Below are 20,320 nucleotides of genomic sequence, written 5' to 3'. Positions count from 1 at the left end.
TAGATATGTTATCTCTTCCAACTTCAAGCAGAATGCTTTTGGGCTTCTTCCCACATAAAAAGGGCCAGTCTTTACTCGTGGCTGGCATCCCTGAACATGAATTCTCCTCTGCTCAGTTTCAGTCTGGGCCCAGAAAAATTCCACATGCAAATGTAACAAAGAAAAGAAAAGTAAGATCAATAATCACTGTTTAAGCATCATTGTAAGTAACAATGTAAGTAACCCTAACCCAAACCCAAAGTAAAACGGGAGAAGCAATATTGTCCGAAGGAGACCTCCATGGCACAGAGTGGTAAACTGCAGTACTGCAGTTGAAGCTCTGCTCACGACCTGTGCTCAATCCTGACGGAAGTAGTCAACTCAAGGCTGACTCAGCCTTCTAACTTTCTAAGGTCGGTAACATGAGCACCCAGCTTGTTGAGGGTAAAGTGTGAACAACTGGGGAAGGCAATGGCAAAACACCCCATAAACATAGTCTGCCTAGTCAACGTTGTGATGTGACATCAGTAATGACCTGGTGCTCGCAACTACCTTTACCTTTAATATTGTCAGAGGCATGAGGATAATGCAATGACAGCCAGCACTGTATGGTGGTTACAGTTTTGGACTCGGATCAGGGAGACACAGGTTTGCATCCTAGGGTTGCCAACCTCCAGGTACTAGCTGGAGATCTCCTGCTATTACAGCTGATCTCCAGCTGAATCAGTTCACCTGGAGAAAATGGCCGCTTTGGCAATTGGACTCTATGGCATTGAAGTCCCTCCCCAAACCCCACCCTCCTCAGGCTCTGCCCCAAAAATCTCCCACTGGTGGCGAAGGGGGACCTGGCAACCCTGTTGAATCCCCACTGCACCATGGAAGCTTGCTGGGTGACCTTGGGCCAGTCACGCACTCTCAGCCTAACTTGTCTCATGGAATTACTGTGAGGATAAAATGGAAGAGTGCAGAATAGATGGAAGCCACTTTGGGTCCCCATTGGATAGAAAGGTGGGATACAAATGAAGAAAATAGTTTAAAACCCAGGAAATATTAATAACCCCTTTTTTCAGGATTCCTAACAGGAAAGAACTTTTCATCATCTTTTCAGCTGAACAAACCATTGGCAAAGAAGATTTAAGGTGACAACTATGTCAGAAGCGAGAAAGGAGTGAATGTACTTTATCTTTCCTAGGCAATTATCCACTCCATCGGATGTCAAGCAGAACACATCTCCTGTTCACCTGCTGGCGTAGGTAGTCAAGCAGGAAATCTCATGTTCTTTCTGTAATATCAGTCTTAAAATGCAACTGAGCTCCTTTAGTAAATTTCTTAATAAAGATTAACTTGACTGCTTTCATGTAATCATTCACTTCAGAGCCTGTTAATCTGTATCATTCATTTGTATGGGCTAAAATGATGCTGCAAAGAATAACAGTTTCAAAAATTCCCCACAATCCCTTGCTGCTGCTTTCTTTGGTTCAGGCAGTGGCCTAGCCATTTGTGATATAAAACTCTGAGCATCTTGGAATAGAATGCAAGGTCTGAATTTACAGCCGTGAGAACAGTTTCACTTTTCAGAGATAACACTCAGCTGTGGCGCCAAACGGTGCCTCCTTCCTGAGTCCTCCCTAAACTGAAGGTCAATTGGTTACCAAGGTAATAACTCTCAATTAGGCCCTTATCTTGTCACCTGATGAGTTCCAGGTGATTTGTGTTCACTTCTCACTTCTGACCCATCAGGGGCCCGGTGGGTCAGTGTTTGGACATACCGTTAATCACATGGTTTATTGGCATTCTCAGAACCTGATTGGGTCTTTGAGCTCATCCCACTCGAGTTCTTGGGAATAAAGATGGCCAGTTTTAGCTACAGAGACATGGTGTCTTGACATGCAGGCGGCATGGGGACGCCATCACCCCTTTTGATTTCTTGATGTATTTTAGGGCAAGACTGTGCCAAACTGAACTGTTGGAATAACTTATTGAATGCTGTGCAACTTCATTTTGGGAACTGGAACTGGTAATATTTTGTAACTAGCTTATGCCTTTTGCCAAGCTTTGAACCAAAGAAACCTTACTGTATTGTTAGTTGCTTAAAGCTTTGTTGTTTTGTTTGCTTCCTTTTGTCTCACAAAACTATTGCCTTTCTGTAACGAGCACAAACTTTCAAATAAACCTTTAAACTATTCTTGTTGTGGTTCCTGACTTTAACTGGCTTCAAGCTCTAAGTCTAAATGCCTTGTTTAAGTGTGGTCCACTTACCAAACTCAAACCCTTTACTTTTGTAGCTTCACCTTGCTGAGAATCCTACTCTGCAAGGTGAGCACTAGTTGCTAATTTGGTACCAACAGACAGAGGCTGCTCTTATCCTCTGCCTGGGGCTAAGGTGGATAGATAAGGGCTAGTGGCAGACTATCTACTGAGCTCAGAGGGTTTCTTTGCTCAGTGTTTGTTAAAGTGGCTTTGCTATCCTGTGTTCCTCGACAAGGTAGGAACACTGAGGGCTTACAGGGTGTCCCCTTTGAGCCACGTTTCCCAGTAGAACAGAAAGATTCTGAATTTATCAGATACATTTTAGAACTGAGTGGGTGGTTATGCAGGAACCGCGTGGGGGCAGGGGAAGGATTTCAGCAAAACTCCATTGTTTGTTTGCAGCAGCTAAAACAGATGAATTGGACTGGGCTGTTCATTTAAGATATTAGGGAAAAATACAGCAGCTATAAGAACTAGAACAAAATTGAGTGCTCAGCCCTTTAGGGAAAGAAAGAACTTTTTTGCAATGGGGCTTTGCATGCTAATATAGCCCCTTCTCTAGTATGAATTTTTCCATTGAAGAATAAACTCGAATTTCCAGTATCTTCTGTGTAAAAGGCAGGAAATTAATGCAGCTGTGAGCCGGTGCCATCTGGCTTGCAAAACTGGAGATGGGGGGAGGGACTCTATGTGAAAGCACTCTTGAAAGTGGACTCAAGACTGCGCAGCTGTGCTCAGGATTACACTGTAACTGTAAGTAAGTAATGGCTAGAGGATACATGGCAGGTGAGAAAGGGAATAAAAGCAAATCAGATAATTATAGATCTGTAAAACAAAACTTCACTGAGATATAGGGCTCTCGGATAAATAATGGACAAATTAAGGAGATCATATGCCAGGCAGCACAAAGTTACCAAAGGCTAATTTGATACTGCTTTTTTTATTTTGTTGAGATACTAGTTGGCTTTATGGTTAATGGAAATTGATTTGGCCATACCTCTTGGTTTAGCAAAGAATGTTTTGTCTAGGAAGCAAGGGAATGTATTACAAATTGGTGGTGGTGGGAAAAATAGCCCTAAGAAATACCAAGATTATAAGGGACTGGGTAAAGTAGGGGAAGGGGGAAAAAACGAAGTGCTACAAACTAAGAAAACAAACTTGTAAGACAAAAAGAGTATTTGGTGGTGAAGTCTCTCAGAGAGCTGTGTTTGGCTCTGTCAGTGTTAGTGACTGTGGACAAGGACGTGCCTCTTTGCCACGCCTTCTTCCTACTCACTGAATAAGCCCTCAGTCAAAAGAACACCTTGTCCTTGTGATTCCCTTGCCTTGACGATGCTTTTGCTGCTGCCTCTGAATGACCTGGTTCCCTTTTGGTGGAAGTAAAGTGAGGAATAAATGCATAAGTAAATAGAAATTGATGTGGCTTTAGTGGTGTTTGAATGGGCTTGCATGATTATAGATGTGGCAAACTTATGTGCAGATGCTATGCTACAGAGGTATTAATTATAGTAGCACTGAAGAAAATCTTAATGTTAAATGTTACTTTGATGAATAAGACAACAGCTGCTGAACACACAACATTTGCAATCATTGCTAACGTAGGATGGATTCAGACAACTAGGGCAGCCACCTGAAACCAAATCGAAATGCAATCATATGTAGCCACATGATTAAGACTAGCACAACTGTCTCTGCTTGAACAAATTTCTAAGTGGCTGAAGAAGGCTGCATTGTTAACAGCGACATTAGTGACTAACCACTTGCTCATATAGCTATAGGTGCCCTTCAGTAAGAGGGTGCCATATGTATCCAGGTCATATAAGGCATATGCTGGAAAAGGTCTCTTGCTGCAAGCTTCATGCACTGTGGGAAAGCAGTGCCAAATCTCTGAAGGCTTCTCTGCCCTATAGATGTGGGCTAATGGTCACAATTAGCCTAACCCCTCTGGGTAGGTTTAATACCTTCAGTGCCAGTGAGCAATGTTTCCATGGAGGTGGGTGTTTATAACTTTGTTCATACTGGGTGTGGAGCAGCCTCTGCTCTTCCCACAAAAACTATCATCAGATGGGGGAAAAAATGCGTGGAGATTTTTGCTCTTTCATTTTGAGAAAAACAAGAACGAAACAAGAACAACTAATGAGAAAATGAATGCTACTTTATTGCAGTTTTGATGCTTGAATGATCTAGCCAAATGTTTGTAGTTGAGCTATGGGTCTAAGACTCAACAGAAAATAGGACCAGATGAAACAATGTAAAATACTTGATAAGTTCTGTATGGCAGACATTTCAGAGGTGCTGGAAGGAAGAGATGCCTGGATGTAGATTTGGCAGGAGATAGGAAGTAAACAAATAATGAGATGAGAATACAGTTCTCAAACAGAAGAGAGGATGACAAGAGGACTTGGAAAAGGCAATGGCATGCAAAGACCAGAGTGGAGAATGCCAAGACAGATATCAAAAGTAGCAAAGGTAGCAAACCAAATCAAGAAGCCCTAAAATCTAGTCCATAGAGCATAACTGGAAATCCTGATGTGAGCAGTTTCTGTAGAGTACAGTGGGTGAAACCAGAGGGTCAAAGAAGAGTGTTAGAAGGCAAACAATAAATACCTAAGGAACACAGCATTCCTTTCAGAAGTTAGAAATTTAAGAGAAGGAAGAGATAGGATGGTAGCAAAGAGGTATGTTTTTGAAAAAAGGATTTGCAGGGGGAGAGAAGGGGAAGGAGTCAATGGAGAATATACTGGCGGAATAAGTTGTGGTATCAAGGTAACTTGTGGGATTGATGCTGGACCAAAATTTGTTTTGCCCAACTTGATCCTCTAGGATAGGAAAGCAGGGAAGTGTATTATCCCATAGTAGCTTGGAGAAGTGTGGTGATACTTAAAACAGGAAGCACATAACTTTTGAATGATTATAATACAAATTAATTGAAGTGGCTGATGATTCCTGTGTGATAACTTAAGGTAGATATGGATTTATGCGCAAACTAAGCAAGCTACAATTTAGGGCCTCATTTTATAAGGGCCCTCTAAATACAATTTTTTTTACTAAATTACTTATTTTGGTAATGGTACGTGCCCTCTTAAACTCGACTCATTTCAGAGCCTCGACATGTGTTGATTCAGCCCTGTTTGAAGCGCCATGTTATTTCAGGTCCAGATTGGTGAAGCGTGAAATGTGGGAGATGGTTATCTTCAATTAGGAGAAGTGTGAGAGACATGAGGGTCTAAAGATTGGCTCTGGTTTTGAATTGAACATGACTTCAACTCAAGAATCTGGTGAGGTATTCAGGCAGAAAAGTCAGTGAGATTGTTTTAGATACTGGATCCACAAACCCATGAATGAAGTTCCATTCATTGAATGGGACTTTCCCAACTCCTTCTGTAGCCTCCTGCACCCATAAAAAGTCACTCCTGAGGACTGAGGGACCCTTGGTAAAGGTGTTGGAAGAGGCATAAGGGCAGGGTGACAGCAAGAGGAAGAAATTTGCATAAATCACAAAAGGGAAACTTAGATTTAATCCACTGGTTTGTACAAAATATGAAGGCCAAAGCTTAAAAAAAAACAGGATATGGGAAGATTGGGGTTGCCAACCTTCAGGTAGGACCTAGAGATCCCTCGGAATTACAACTGCTCTCCAGAGTGCAAAGAGGGAAAACATCTTCTGAATATATGAAATTGTCACAGACTTAAGAACATAAGAAAAAGCTATGCTGGATCAGACCAAGGCCCATCAAGTCCAGCAGTCTGTTCACAACCAGGTGCCTCTAGCAAGCCCACAAACAAGATGACTGCAACAGCATCGTGCCAGCGTTCATAGCACCTAATATAATAGGCATGCTCCTCTGATACTGGAGAGAATAGGTATGCATCATGGCTAGTATTCATTTTGACTAGTAGCCATGGTTAGCCCTATCCTCCATGAATGTGTCCACTCCCTTCTTAAAGCCTTCCAAATTGGCAGCCATCACCACATCCTGGGGCAGGGAGTTCCACAATTTGACTATGCGTTGTGTGAAGAAATACTTCCTTTTATCTGTTTTTAATCTTGTACCCTCCAGCTTCAACAGATGACCCCCCGTTCTAGTATTATGAGAGAAGCTTCTGCCTTTCTACTCTATCCATACCATGCATAATTTTATAGACCTCTATCATATCTCTTCTTAACTGCCTTCTTTCCAAGCTAAGCAGCCCTAAGCGTTTTGACCACTCCTCATAGGGCAGTTGCTGTAGCCCCCTGATCCTTTTGGTTGCTATTTTCTGCACCTTCTCAAGACTTGTGAAGGCTGTGGAGGTTTGTCACAGAGGGGATGTCTTTTCCAGGGATCTCTCCCTCCACACATACTCTCCCTTCCTGCCCTATTCATGCCTGAAGAAGACAAGGCCTTAACTGACTGGTTCTAGGACTTTACTAGAATTGCAAAATGAGCATGCCGCCTTATCGTCTTTTTATAAACATCTGAATCCCAGCCCGAGAAGGGCTGTTCCCTTGCGAAGGTCTCGGTAACGAGATAATAGCATAGCAACGCAGTCCAGCAGTCTCTGCTCATTGCAACCTTTCAGGAATGTTAGTTTGTGTGTGTGATTTATGCAAACTCGGTGAATTGCAAGCAAAGACAGATTGGAAAGGGGGGGTTCTCGACATGCGTTTATCTACACGCATTCTGTCTAAAAGGAGGGTTTCTGCACCTGCTTATGTACACAGAGCAGTTCATAGTGCCACAGGTAAAATACCTTTATCGTGGGCACTTCACACACTTTCATCTTTAGTCATGTTTTTACAGCTCAATCCACCCGACTACCTGTCATATCACTTTGCAGCTGTACCCCACCCCATCTTCTCACAAAACCTACCTCAGGTTTAAGTAGATAGCTGTAGTTTAAGTGAACTGTCAGTTTCAACTGTCACTGACTGCACAAACCTTAAACCCTGTTCCTGAAGAGCTCAGGTTTGTGATTAAGATGTTGAAGATGCATGCCCAATGTTATATCGCTGAAAAAACAGAGTTGCACTTACCTGTAACTGCTGTTCATCTAGGTCTTCAGTGCAGTCCCATATAGGGACTGCGCTTATGCAGGCCAACATTCAGAGATTTTTGAGCTTCCAGCTACTAGGAGGCGCTGCGGCCGTAATGCGCAGGTATGGCTCCACAGAGCACATGAAAAACATGCGTGCTGCACCCCCTTCCCTCAGTTTCCCCTGAGCCACCAGTCAGGAACCGTTACAGGTAAGTGCAACTTTGTTTTCATCTGCTGTCTTACAGTGCAGTCCCACCTTGGGATAATCCCAAGCCTAACCAGGATGGTGGGTGGGAGCTGCACTCTCTCACAGGAACAACGATTGTCTGGAGGGCCCGCCTTCCCCACTGACGGTTCACTTCTTCACTGTAGGTCCAAGGCGTAATGGTGACCAAGTAGCTGCTCTCCAGTTTGAAGGTGCTCCAGATTGCGGTGGTCTGTGTGGACAGTCACTGGATGTCGAGCTCCTTCAAGGTGGTGACGCCAAGTCTCGAAGGCTACTTTAATGGCCAGCAATTCCCTCTCCCAAATGGTATAATTTCGTTTGGCTGCCGTAAGCTGCCGAGAATAATAGGCACAAGGTTGCAGGGGCCCGTCAGGAGTGTGTTTCTGAGCCAACACAGCCCCCAAGGCAGTATCTGAGGCATCGGCTTCTACAATGAAGGGAAGGTCAGGATTAGGGTACACCAAGACCGGAGGCGTAGTAAAGTGGTTTTTCCAGACCTGGAATGCATGTTGAGCTTCAGGGGACCACCAGAAGGGTTCTTTGGGCCGGAGTAAGTGGGTCAGAGGAACAGTAAGTTTTGCAAATCCGGGGATGAACTGCCGATAGTAATTGGCGACCCCCAAGAACCGCTGGACATCTTTACAATTCCGTGGAGCTTGCCATGACAGTATGGAGTCGACCTTGGCCGGATCCATGCGAATGCCCTGGGAGGAGACCCGATGGCCCAAAAATTCTACCTCGGATCGATCAAACTCACATTTCTCTAATTTTGCATAGAGTCTATGCTGCCGGAGACGAGTCAAGACTGATCGCACATGGGCTGCATGCTGGGCCGGGTTCCTGGAATAAATCAGGATGTCATCCAGGTAGATGATCACATACCGGTCCAGCAGGTCCTGGAACACGTGGTTGATGAATCGCTGGAAGACTGCAGGAGCATTACATAATCCAAAAGGCATAACCAACTACTCGAACTGGCCATATCGTGTACAGAAGGCAGTTTTCCACTTATCGCCATCTCGAATCCGGATCAGGTTGTTCGCTCCCCATAGATCTAACTTTGTGAACCGGGTTGCGCCCCGGAGGCGTTCTAATAACTCCGGAATTAGAGGCAGTGGGTACCGGTCTCGGATTGTGATTTTATTCAGTGCCCTGTAATCATTACAGAGACGCAGCTCACCTCCCTTCTTCTTTACAAATAGGACAGGAGCTGAGGTAGGAGAGGTGGATGGACGAATGAAGCCACGGTCCAAATTCTTTTGCACAAACTCTTGGAGCGCCACCCGTTCCAGTTATGTCAGAGAGTACAGGCGACTGCTAGGCAGCGGAGCTCCTGGGATCAGGTCAATGGCACAGTCATAGGGCTGGTGAGGGGGAAGATGGTCAGCCCCATTTTCCTCAAATACATCTCCAAAATCTGCGTATTGGACAGAGAGCGTAGGCATTTTCAGACTGGCGCTTACTGTGGCGAGCACTGGTTTTGAAGGGTCTGTCTGCGTCAGTGGGATCCGGACTATTCGTTGCACCCAGTCTATTGCAGGATTTGCCTGGGTCAGCCAAGTCATTCCCAATACTACTGGAAACCGGGGCATCTGGACTAGATCGAAGGAGAGCCACTCTTGGTATTGCTGGATGCATATTGCAAGAGGTCCTGTCTCCTGCGTCACTGGGCCGGACTTCAGAGGACGGCCGTCAATTGTCCCCACCATGGATGCAGTAACCTTGGCCTGCATTGGCACCTGGTTCTGGCAGGCAAAATCCACATCCATAAAGCAGCGGGTGGCACCAGAATCAATCATGGCAAAGACTTTTATTTGCCATTGGTCTGATAGACAGATCTCGATGGGGAGGAGGAGTAGTCCATCTCTGGAATCAAGGACGCCACTGGACCCAATAGTTTGCCCCAAATCACCTGGGTTGCAGCGAGTCGGGTCTGCTGGTTAACTCCCGAAGGGTAGTGGGTCGCTCTGTGTGGGCCAACTCATCCAGGATCCCATCTGCTAAGCCTTCTATAAACTGGGCTACCAGGGCGGCTTCATTCCAGTCTAAATCCTGTGCCAAGAGTTGAAACTCTGTAGCGTAGGTAGCCACAGTACCACGCCCCTGCCACAGGCGGCGGATTCGTCTATTGGCATTCTCAGCCTTGACTGGATTAGCAAAAGCTAGTTGCAACTCCCCCAGGAACCCATTCCAATTCTGGAGCAATGGGGACTGGCTAAGGAGAAGGGGGGTAGACCACTTGGCTGACTGCCCTTTGAGCAGACTCAGCACAAACCCCACTTTGGTGCCTGCATCAGGGAAATCTCCTGGGCGGAGCTGAATGTACAGCTGACACTGCACCAGACACGTAGGGAACTCCTCCACATTCCCAGAAAATTTCTCCGGCACAGAGAGGGGGCACTTGGGTGGTCTGACTGGGGAGGCCGATAGCTGGAGCTGCTGCTGTTGCAGCTGTTGTTGAAGCAAGGTCATCATATGTGTAAGTTGGGTAACCTGCCCCTGCAGGGCCTGCATTTGGTCAGCAAATGCAGCTACAGCCCCTTCCTCCATGCTCAGCCAGTAAATGTGGTGGGAACAATATGTTGCGTACAGGCAGGTCTGAGTCTCTGCTTTCCACACAGCAACGTATCAATGCTGAAGGAAGCAGAGCCTGACGTGTATTTTACTCTTGCCGGGAGGGGCCGGCAGCTCTTTAATAAGGACAGGAACAGTATACTCACAATACAGGAACAAGATCACAGACAGATACAAGCTCCTCGCCCTTACGGTCTTGGCTGCAGGCACGGCTTTCTTCCAAGTTCAACACCACGGCAAACCGGACTCCTAAATGAAGCTTCTCAAGATAAGAGACAGGCAGCATGCAATAACATTTGCTCCCACGAGGCACTTAACGGTCAGCCTTGCTTATATTGCCTTAGTGACTTTCCAGGTGTTTCAGCTCAACTGTCGGCTTCAGACTCTGATTCCTCCTGCGCCAACTTACGTCTTTTGTCCAAAAGCCGGGCTGACTTTCTCCTTTGCTGCAATGCCATTCTACCTTTTACTCTTCTTCTCTCCACTGGTGGAGGAGACCCTGAAGGTGAAAGGCTTTCTCTTCCCTGTTCTCTTGTTTCAGCCGGCCGATCTTCTGGCTCAGAGGCCCAGTCTTGCTGTTCCGGTGTTATCTCTTCAGAGGCAGTGAGGGCTTGTTCTGCCTCCACTTCTTCTGAAGAGTAATTCTCAGGCTGACTCACGACAACAGCAGGCAGTCCCCATACAGCAAAGACCTGGGACTGGTACATGTCGTTCAAAGACCATTTGCGTTGGGATGTAAAGGACAGACTGAGAGCATCTGCTCTCACATTTTGTGTTCCAGCAATGTGCACAGCCTGAAGCATAACATGATGCTTTATCACCCATTGCCAAATGACCCATTGCCTCTTGGCAAAGGCATCTAGACCCCGTCCCACCATGCTTGTATACATAAAACATAGCAAATTCCTTTGCTTCTACTTCATAAAAAGAGCTTACTAGCAGCAAAGGAAATTTTTCTTGCTCAGATCTTCAGAAATAAAATCTTATCCCCATTAATTCCGAACCTGAAATGTTCAAGACTTAACAGTCATCTAAAGAGAACAGAGGAAGGTCTTGAAGAGGTTTCAAGCAAAAATAGCCAAATAGATCTAAACTGTGGGCAAGAGCCTCCCAATAACCCTAGAACTATTTTGGAATCGGCTGTGGATATTGAAGGCTTGGAGGGCGCTCTTCGAGGAGAATTCTTGGCCTTGTCAGATCAGGAACAGCAATGGGTCACAGATAGATTGGAGCTTATGAGGAACAGCCTTATAACAACTGCAGTGCCCTCAACAGCACCATCACTACATCTGCCTGAACAGGGACTAAGGGTGGATGATAATACAAGTGACCTCGCAGCTGATGCTAAAAGCCTACTGGATGAAACAACAAGTGAGTCAGGCCCTCAGCCAATTCTAAGCTCAGGTGAAATAATCTCTTCAATAAGAGAATAAGGAAAGGCCCAAAGAACTTTCACATAAGGGGAAAGAACTGTAACCTGAACTAATCTGCAGGAATAGGAGGAATGGCAGTGTTTTCTATGTTACACACAAATCCCTTGATCAGTTAATAGAGGTTGATTGACGTTTAAAGGGCCGTAATTGGCCAGTCATCAAGATACTATCATGGAACATTGCTGGTTGGAAAAACAAGGTCATTGATCCTGAATTTATCATTTACATCAGTGATTTTGATCTTACCTTGTTACAGGAAACCTGAGCACCAACTTGGAAGGCTTTAAGAGGGGAGTGGACATATTCATGGAGGAAAGGGGTATTCATGGCTATTAGTTAAAATGGATACTAGTCATGCCGCATACCTATTCTCTCTAGTATCAGAGGAGCAGGCCCATTATCTTAAGTGCTGTGGAACATAGGCAGGATAAATGCTGCTGCAGCCGTCTTGCTTGTGGGCTTGCTAGAGGCACCTGGTTGGCCACTGTGTGAACAGACTGCTGGACTTGATAGGCCTTGGTCTGATCCAGCAGGGCCTTATTATGTTCTTAAATTTATTTAAAGGGATTTGAGGTGCTGTCTCTTCCGGCTCACAGGATAAATCCAAAGGGGCATTTTAAAGCAAGTTTAACATTTCTTTGCTCACATAAAGTTGGTTTCGAAGTGATTGACCTGCAGACCTGTGAATCTATTACCCAGACTCTGTTGCTGAAATCCTTGAACCTTGCCTTAATAAGTGTTAATGTTTACATGCCACCTTGCTTAGATCGTCAAAAAGTGTCCTATTACTGGAAACTCTTGACATCATTCATTGAGGACCTAGAATTGAGATTCCCCTCCTTGGAACTGTTGATAGCTGGTGACTTTAAAGGCGGGATTGGTATAGATGGAATTGCCATGGCAAAGAAGCTGGGGTTTGAACATGATTATCCCTTGCCCAAGTGTTGCTCCAGCATAAGAGTTTCCAAGGACTCCACCATTAATGAAGCAGGTATCTGTATGACCCAAGTCTGTATTAGTTTCAACAAGTTGATTTTGAGTGGTTTACCCCCTTATGACTTCCCAGGGGAATACACCTTTGTTTCTACGAAAGGTAATAGTGTTATAGATTATTTTTTTGTTTCCACAAAGTTAATTGAACTAGTTGAAGCATTTGCTGTAGGAGTGTGATCTGACAGTGATTGCCTTCCCTTGTCCCTGATTCTTAGATGCCTGCTCTCCTTGGGGTCACTCAGGCAGCCTTCGAAATCGGAATTTAATACAAGCAGGTTGCCAATTGTATATTGGTCCTCAAGAGTAAAGGAAAAAATTGATTACTGCCTAAAAGCTAAGTCCCTACTAAGGTAAAGGTAAAGGTCCCCTGTGCAAGCACAGGGTCATTCCTGACCCATGGGATGACGTCACATCCCGACGTTTCCAAGGCAGACTTTGTTTGTGGGGTGGTTTGCCAGTGCCTTCCCCAGTCATCTTCCCTTTACCCCCAGCAAGCCGGGTCCTCATTTTATCGACCTCGGAAGGATGGAAGGCTGAGTCAACCTTGAGTCGGCTACCTGAAACCAACTTCTGTTGGGATCGAACTCAGGTCATGAGCAGAGCTTTTGACTGCAGTACTGCAGCTTAACACTCTGCACCACGGGGCTCCTCAAGTCCCTACTAACACCTAGATATTCAGTTAAGAAGTCAGAAAAAGCAACAGAAATAATAAAACAGTATGATAACATACTGGCTAACATTTCTGAAGTCATTAGAACACGATCAGAAATATAAAACAACTCACATAAAAAAATAAGAGTGGCTGGTTTGACAGCGAATGTCACAAAATGAAATCACAAATGTGAGTTATTTACTGGCAATACAAGGCCTCCAGGGCTTTGACTCTTCTGGATGAATATTTTAACTTAAAAACTCAAGTGCAGCAACTATTCAAACACAAACAAAATGTTTTCTTGTAAAACCAGTGGGAGAGGCACATTCACGTCACAAACTTTAGGGACTCTAGAAAATTTTGGGCACTAGTGTCAGAAGATACTAGGGGGAAGTTTTCCCCAAACATGGCTATTACAGCACAGTTCTGGCATGGACACTTTATGAAAGTTTTTTTTTATGAAGACAGGGTGAATATTGCATAATGCCCTGAAATTAGGTTGGATGATGTACCAGAGTGGTCCCCGGTATCGCCAGAGGAGGTAAAATGTCTTATTGGCCAATTAAAAGGAAAGCAGCTGGCCTGGATGCAATTATTCCTGAAATCATCAAAACCTACCCTGACTGGTGTGCTCCCCTTCTAGCTGATCTACTTGCTGCAGTTGACAAAATTGGTCAAACCCCTGATTCATGGACAAATGCTATTCTCATCCCAATATTCAAAAAGGGTCATCACTTACTTCCAAGCAACTACCTGCCCGTTAGTCTGCTCTCCATAGCGGGAAAACTGTACACTAGACATTTGGTAAATAAACTCACATCATGGATGTCAGAGCAGAAAAATTTAGGTCCTGAACAAGCAGGTTTTTGTCAAGGGAAATCTTCATTGGACCATTGTATCATCTTATCTCACTTGGTTAATAAATATAGTTGTGGAAAGGGTTCTAAATTATTGGCGGCATTCCTGGATTTAAAAGGAGCGTTCAACTCTATTTCTGGAGAACTGCTTTGGGATAAGCTCCTAAATTTGGGGATAAATAGGAGATTATTATTCTTGATAAGAAGGCTTATACACCTCTACAAGTTGCCAAATCAGGTACTCCCCTTCAGGAGAGTTAACAGAAAAAAATCCAATTAATAAGGGTTAAAAAAAGGTTGTTTATTGGCACCCCACCTTTCAACCTGTTTATAAATGATCACGTGTCCTTTCTGAGTGCTCCTGATTGCCATAGCCCTAAACTGGGCTCAATACATGTGCCATTACTTTTATATACGGACAACGCAGAGGTACTTTCACTTACAAGTATACGATTGAGATGTTTACTTTCACGTTTCTTAGAATATTGCAATCAGAATAAACTCATACTGAACTTTGAAAAATCAAAAATCATGGTTTTTGCAAAATCATGGACCCTCTTTAAATGGAGGATAAGAGGTAATGCAATTGAACAGGTGAAATGGTTCAAATATCTAGGTATGTATTTTCGCTATAGAGTCAGTTGGGTGACACACAGGAAATTTATGACAGCAGCTGCTCAAAACAGTATTTTGGCTCTCACATGATTCTTCTACACCAAAGGACATCAGTATGTTCCAGCAGCTCTTAAGGTCTTCAATGCCAAGTTAACCTCTTAGCTTTTATGTGGAATCCCAATTTGGATCCCTGCTTTAAACCAGGAGGTTGGGGGAAAAATACAATTTAAATTCCTACATAAAATTCTTGGAACACCATCCTGTGTACCTTACGCAGCTCTGTGTTTAGAAACCAACCAAAAATGTCTGGAAACCAGAGCTTGGCTTGTGACAACAAAATTCTGGTTATGTTGGCACTATAAGGCTGAATTAAACAGTTTTACTTATCATACGCTAACTTAATCTGAATCATCCAGATGGATAAATCATATTGAAAGTAAAATTAGATCAGTTGGAATTCCCTTGGATTCCTTGTATTGTCTAACAGAAAAAAGCAGCATTTGAGATGATCAAGCACCGATTTATAGATACAGAACTGCAGGAGCTAGAAGATCTGAAAGTTGTAGATGTTCCCCCTTGTGTTGGAAGTCTTGGTCATATAATCATTCAATGGCACAAGTTTTTAGCTTTATCACAAAGCCACCAAACATGATAAAATGAGCCAACTTTATCCTGACATTTCCAACAGTTTGGTGACATTGTACTGTACATTGCAGACAATTTTTTCAGTGTCAAGTACCATCTGTAAATCATTTTGTAGATATTTTCCCTTATTGGTTGGGAAAGAATCTTTTTCATGTCTCTTGACCAAAGTCTTTCCCAACTTTTCAAGGAAATAGAGTGACCAATTGTTTGTGCCCAGGTAATCATTGTTGGCTTGATTCTTTCTTGTTCTGTATACAGCAACAATAAAAACTTATACATCCTAGAAATTAGATGATCAGTATTATCCAAAAGTGTCAGTTGTAGAATTGATTTTTCTTTAAGAAATCCCTTTTTCATATCTTGGATGTATACAGATTGTACTTGATAATATTGAAACCATGATAGGTGGTCATTAACCTAATCAAAATCCTTCAGGGCACATTTATTCTCTTCCCATTTTAAAAAATCTTGGTATATTATAAATTGTGATGGTCTTAATGGTTGCAAAGTTAACATTTCTTGAGAAGATATCCATAGTGGTGTCTTTGTCTCCAACAGATGTTTATATCTCAACCAGGTTTTTATCAATGATGATCTGATAATATGGTGTTGGAAAGCCACATGTATTTTAGTTTTGTCATATCACAAATACCCATGCCAACCAAATTTATTGTCAAAGCCTTCTAAGTCCAGTAAACGTGCATTTTTCAGTGTTATCCAATCTTTTAACCATACCATAGCTGAAGCTTCCGCATAAAGTTTAAAAATAGGAAGAGCAAAACCACCTCTCTCTTTTGCATCTACCAAATATTTATATGCAATTCTTGGTTTTTTCCCTTGCCAAATAAAGTTCAACAGGTCTTTCCTCCATACATCAAAATATTTTGTTTGCGTAAGTATTGGTAAGTTCTGAAACAAAAACAGCATCCTTGGCAAAATGTTCATTTGTGTTACAGCAATACGACCCAATAAAGAAATATTTTTATTTGACCACAATATCATATCTTTTTTAACTACTTCCAAAAGTTTAGAATAGTTATTAACCAATAAATCCTTGGTTTTATTTGTAATCCAAACTCCCAAGTATAGTACCTTACTCATTTTCGTCCAGTTAGAAATCTTAAAAAAATCCTTCTGTTGTTCCTTAGATTCTTAAATAATATCTGAGTCTTATCTTGGTTTATCTTGAATCCAGAAACTTCACCATATTGTTTCAACAAAAGCAACAAATCTTTTATGGAGCGATTTGGGTCATCCAAAATAAATAACAGGTCATCTTCAAAGGCTCTTAGTTTATACTCATGTTTGTTTACTTTCAAACCACGAATAGCCTCTATATCATGTATTTTACTGCAGAGAGTTTCCAAAGTCAAAATAAACAATAAAGGCGACAAAGGACAACCTTGTCTTGTTCCTTTTTGTATCTCACAGTTAGCTGACATCGATTCATTTACTAGTATTTTAGCTTTTTGCACCTTATAGATAGCATCTATCCCTGTTCGGAATTTATTTCCAAAATTCATCTTTTCCAAGACCTTTTTCATAAACTCCCAGGAAACCATATCAAAAGCTTTCTCCACATCCAAGAAAATGAAAGCCACTTTACGTTGTATATTTTGTTCGTAATATTCTATTGCATCAAATAGTATTCTCAGGTTGTCCTTTATCTGCCTTCCAGGTACAAAACCCTCTTGATCTTCATATATCAAGGTTGTTATGATCTGCTTTAGCCGGTTTGACAGTATTGAGGCATATATTTTATAATCCACATTCAATAGTGATATAGGCCTATAATTTGTAACTCTCTCTGTGTCCTTTCCAGCTTTAGGAATGAGTGATATAAACGCATGTGACCATGTCTCTGGGCCTTGACCTGTCTGCAATATGGAATTACATATCCTCAAAAAGGGAGTCTTTAAGTCTTCTTTAAACAATTTAAAAAACATAGCTGTAATACCATCTGGGCCAGGTGTTTTATCAGTCTTCTGCCTAGATATAGCTTCTTCTAGTTCCGTAGTTGTAATTGAAGCATCAATCATGTCTCGCTGCTCTGAGGTTAACCTGTTAATATTTACTGTACTCAAAAAGGTTTCCATTTTCTTCTCCGGGATCAAATCCTTTTGGTACAATTTTGTATAAAATGATTCAAATTCTTTCTGTATAGCAGTAGTTGTAAAAACTGGCCCTTTCACCGTCTGTAGTTTATTTATTATTTGTTTTTGTTTAGAGTTCCTCAGTTGACTAGCAAGGAATTTTCCTGGTCGATTTGCTTGTTCAAAATATCTCTGCTTCGCGTACTTCAGATTTTTATTCATTTCTTCCATAACTACTAAATTTAATTGGTGTTTCACTATCTTTAACTTCTGGATTATTTCAAGTCTTTTGACATCATTTAATTCTTGAATTAATTGTTGTTCTAATTTTTGTAGGTCCCATAGTATTTTCCTCTTTAGCTCCTGAATTTGTATATAAAGATGAGGAGGGTAGAATTTTGATGATCAGACTTAAAGTGTTGGGCCAAAAAACGTTGGTGGTAGGGATCAATGCACCAAATGAAGGCAAAGCACAATTTTACCAATGATTACATGAGACTTTACAACAATATGCACAAGAACAAATATTGCTCATGGGTGACTTTAATGGAGTAGTAGACTGTGCTCTAGATAAAAAATCTAAGGCCAAAGATGATAAAGAGGGTTCTTTACCTAAAACCTTTTTCCAACTGGCAGAGGATCTTAAAATACAAGACATCTGGAGAACAATTAATACAACTGCGAAGGACTATACGTTTTATTCCGCAAGACACAACTCACACTCTCGAATTGACATGATTTGGGCAAATAAATCAATATTTACCCAACTTCGTAAGGTACATATTTTACCTAAGACATTTTCTGATCATAACCCGGTCTCTTTTGAGTGGAATAATAGACAAGCATTTCGATGGAGATTAAATGATAGATTATTGCGTGATGATATACAAAAAGAACTGCACAAATTACTACAGGACTACTTTTAAATTAATATGGATGGAGAAACTAATTTGAATATAGTAAGGGATGCCTTTAAAGCTGTTTTAAGGGGATTTATGATTCAAAAGAATACTGCCTGGAAGAAAAAACAGCTGCAACAAACCACCATCCTTTTTATCAACCAAAAAGAAACAAGAATAAAAAACAAGCGACACATCAGGAGAATAAATTTTCTCAACTGCTCCTTTACTTAACAACTTTTGTAACTCAGGAGCTAACTCCAGAAAAGGTTTTTGAACTGCTTCAGCATAACTAATACAAACAGGTAACTCCTTGATCTCCAAACCATAACCCCAGGCCACAACTGACAGGACCCAGTGATCCAAGGTAATTTCCCTTCAGGCCAAAAGAAATTGGGACAAACGGTCCCCAAACACCCCTTCTTGTGTGTGCTCTACTGGTCAGAATTGTTTCTGGGCAGCCTGTGGCTGGCTCCCTGAAGATTGCCCAGTTTGCCCTTGTCTGGGTCTTGAGGAGTTCTGTCTCCTCGAGTAACCCTGCTCTTGGTGTCAGTAAGGTTGCCGAGGAAGATACTGCTAACAAGGAGTATATCTCTGCTCCTGATAATGCAGTGTCCACTGCCTGGGATCTGGCTGTTGTTTGAACTTGTGCGAGGTAGTGATCCCCAATGATTTAGTGGTTGGTTCTTGTGGGTTATCCGGGCTGTGTAACCGTGGTCTTGGTATTTTCTTTCCTGATGTTTCGCCAGCAGCTGTGGCAGGCATCTTCAGAGGAGTAACACTGAAGGACAGTGTCTCTCAGTGTCAAGTGTGTAGGAAGAGTAATCTATAGTCAGAAAGGGGTTGGGTTGAGCTGAATCATTGTCCTGCAAAAAGTATCAAAGGTAATGTCCTGTAAGTATCAAGATAATGTGCTAATGAGGGGGTGGTATGTTAAAATGGAACCATTGTATCGTGAAGTGATCTGTTAATGTGTGAAATCCAAAGCTAATCTGCATGGCTATTGTAAACTGTAGTCTTTGTTAGTCTGGAGGTTTTCAGGACAGGAAGCCAAGCCTTATTCATTCTTAAACTTTCTTCTTTTCTGTTAAAGTTGTGCTGATGTTTATGAATTTCAATGGCTTCTCTGTGCAATCTGGCAAAATAGTTGGTAGAATTGTCCAGTCTTTCAGTGTCTTGGAATAAGACCCTGTGTCCTGTTTGTGTCAGTCCATGTTCAGCCACTGCTGATTTCTCAGGTTGGCCAAGTCTGCAATATCTTTCATGTTCTTTTATCCTTGTTTGTATGCTGCATTTTGTTGTCCCGATGTAAACTTGTCCACAGCTGCAAGGTATACGATACACTCCTGCAGAGGTGAGTATATACACAGACCCTGGTATAGATAGGAGTATGAAAAAGAAAAGAGATAAAAGGGAAGGGAAACTTCCGGATGTTTTTGGCATATGGTTAACCATTGGAAAATGTATGATACTTGGAGAAGTAGGAATTTTACAAGAAAAGGTTACACATTTTTCTCAGATACACACCTTTCCTTATCAAGAATTGATATGATTTGGGCGTGTAAGGAAGGAGTGTAAGGAAAAAATACAGCTAGCTAGACAAGATTATTTAAGTAATAATGTAGATAAGAGAACTTCAGATACAGTGGTATGGGATGCCGGGAAGGCAGTTATAAGAGGGATCCTGATTCAACAAAATTCGATCTGGTATAAGAACAAGGAGAAATTTTAAAAGTCTATTTTAGAGGATATTAGGCAAAAAAAAGAGTCTCCTAATAAAGAGTATGGATAAAAGCAGTAGACAAAGAATACAGAATGACATAAAGGTTTTACAGCAACAATATACAGTTTTGATTACAACAGAGATTGAAAAAAAGGTTTTGTTTAATAAACAGAGATATTTTGAACATGCGAATAAAGCAGGCAAATTACTTGCCTGGCAATTGAAAGGGACTAATAAGAACCAATTTTAAAAATTAAAAGAGGGGGAGCGATAACAACTGATCCCAAATATATTCAAAAAACATTTTTAGAGTATTATACTAGGTTATATACAAGAGGGGTTGTAGATGAACAAAAAATGGA

The sequence above is a fragment of the Euleptes europaea genome, chromosome 6 (assembly GCF_029931775.1).
Source record: "Euleptes europaea isolate rEulEur1 chromosome 6, rEulEur1.hap1, whole genome shotgun sequence".
Taxonomy (NCBI): Eukaryota; Metazoa; Chordata; class Lepidosauria; order Squamata; family Sphaerodactylidae; genus Euleptes; species Euleptes europaea.
The sequence above is the reverse complement of the archived record's forward strand: the minus strand, read 5'-3'. Positions refer to the sequence as shown.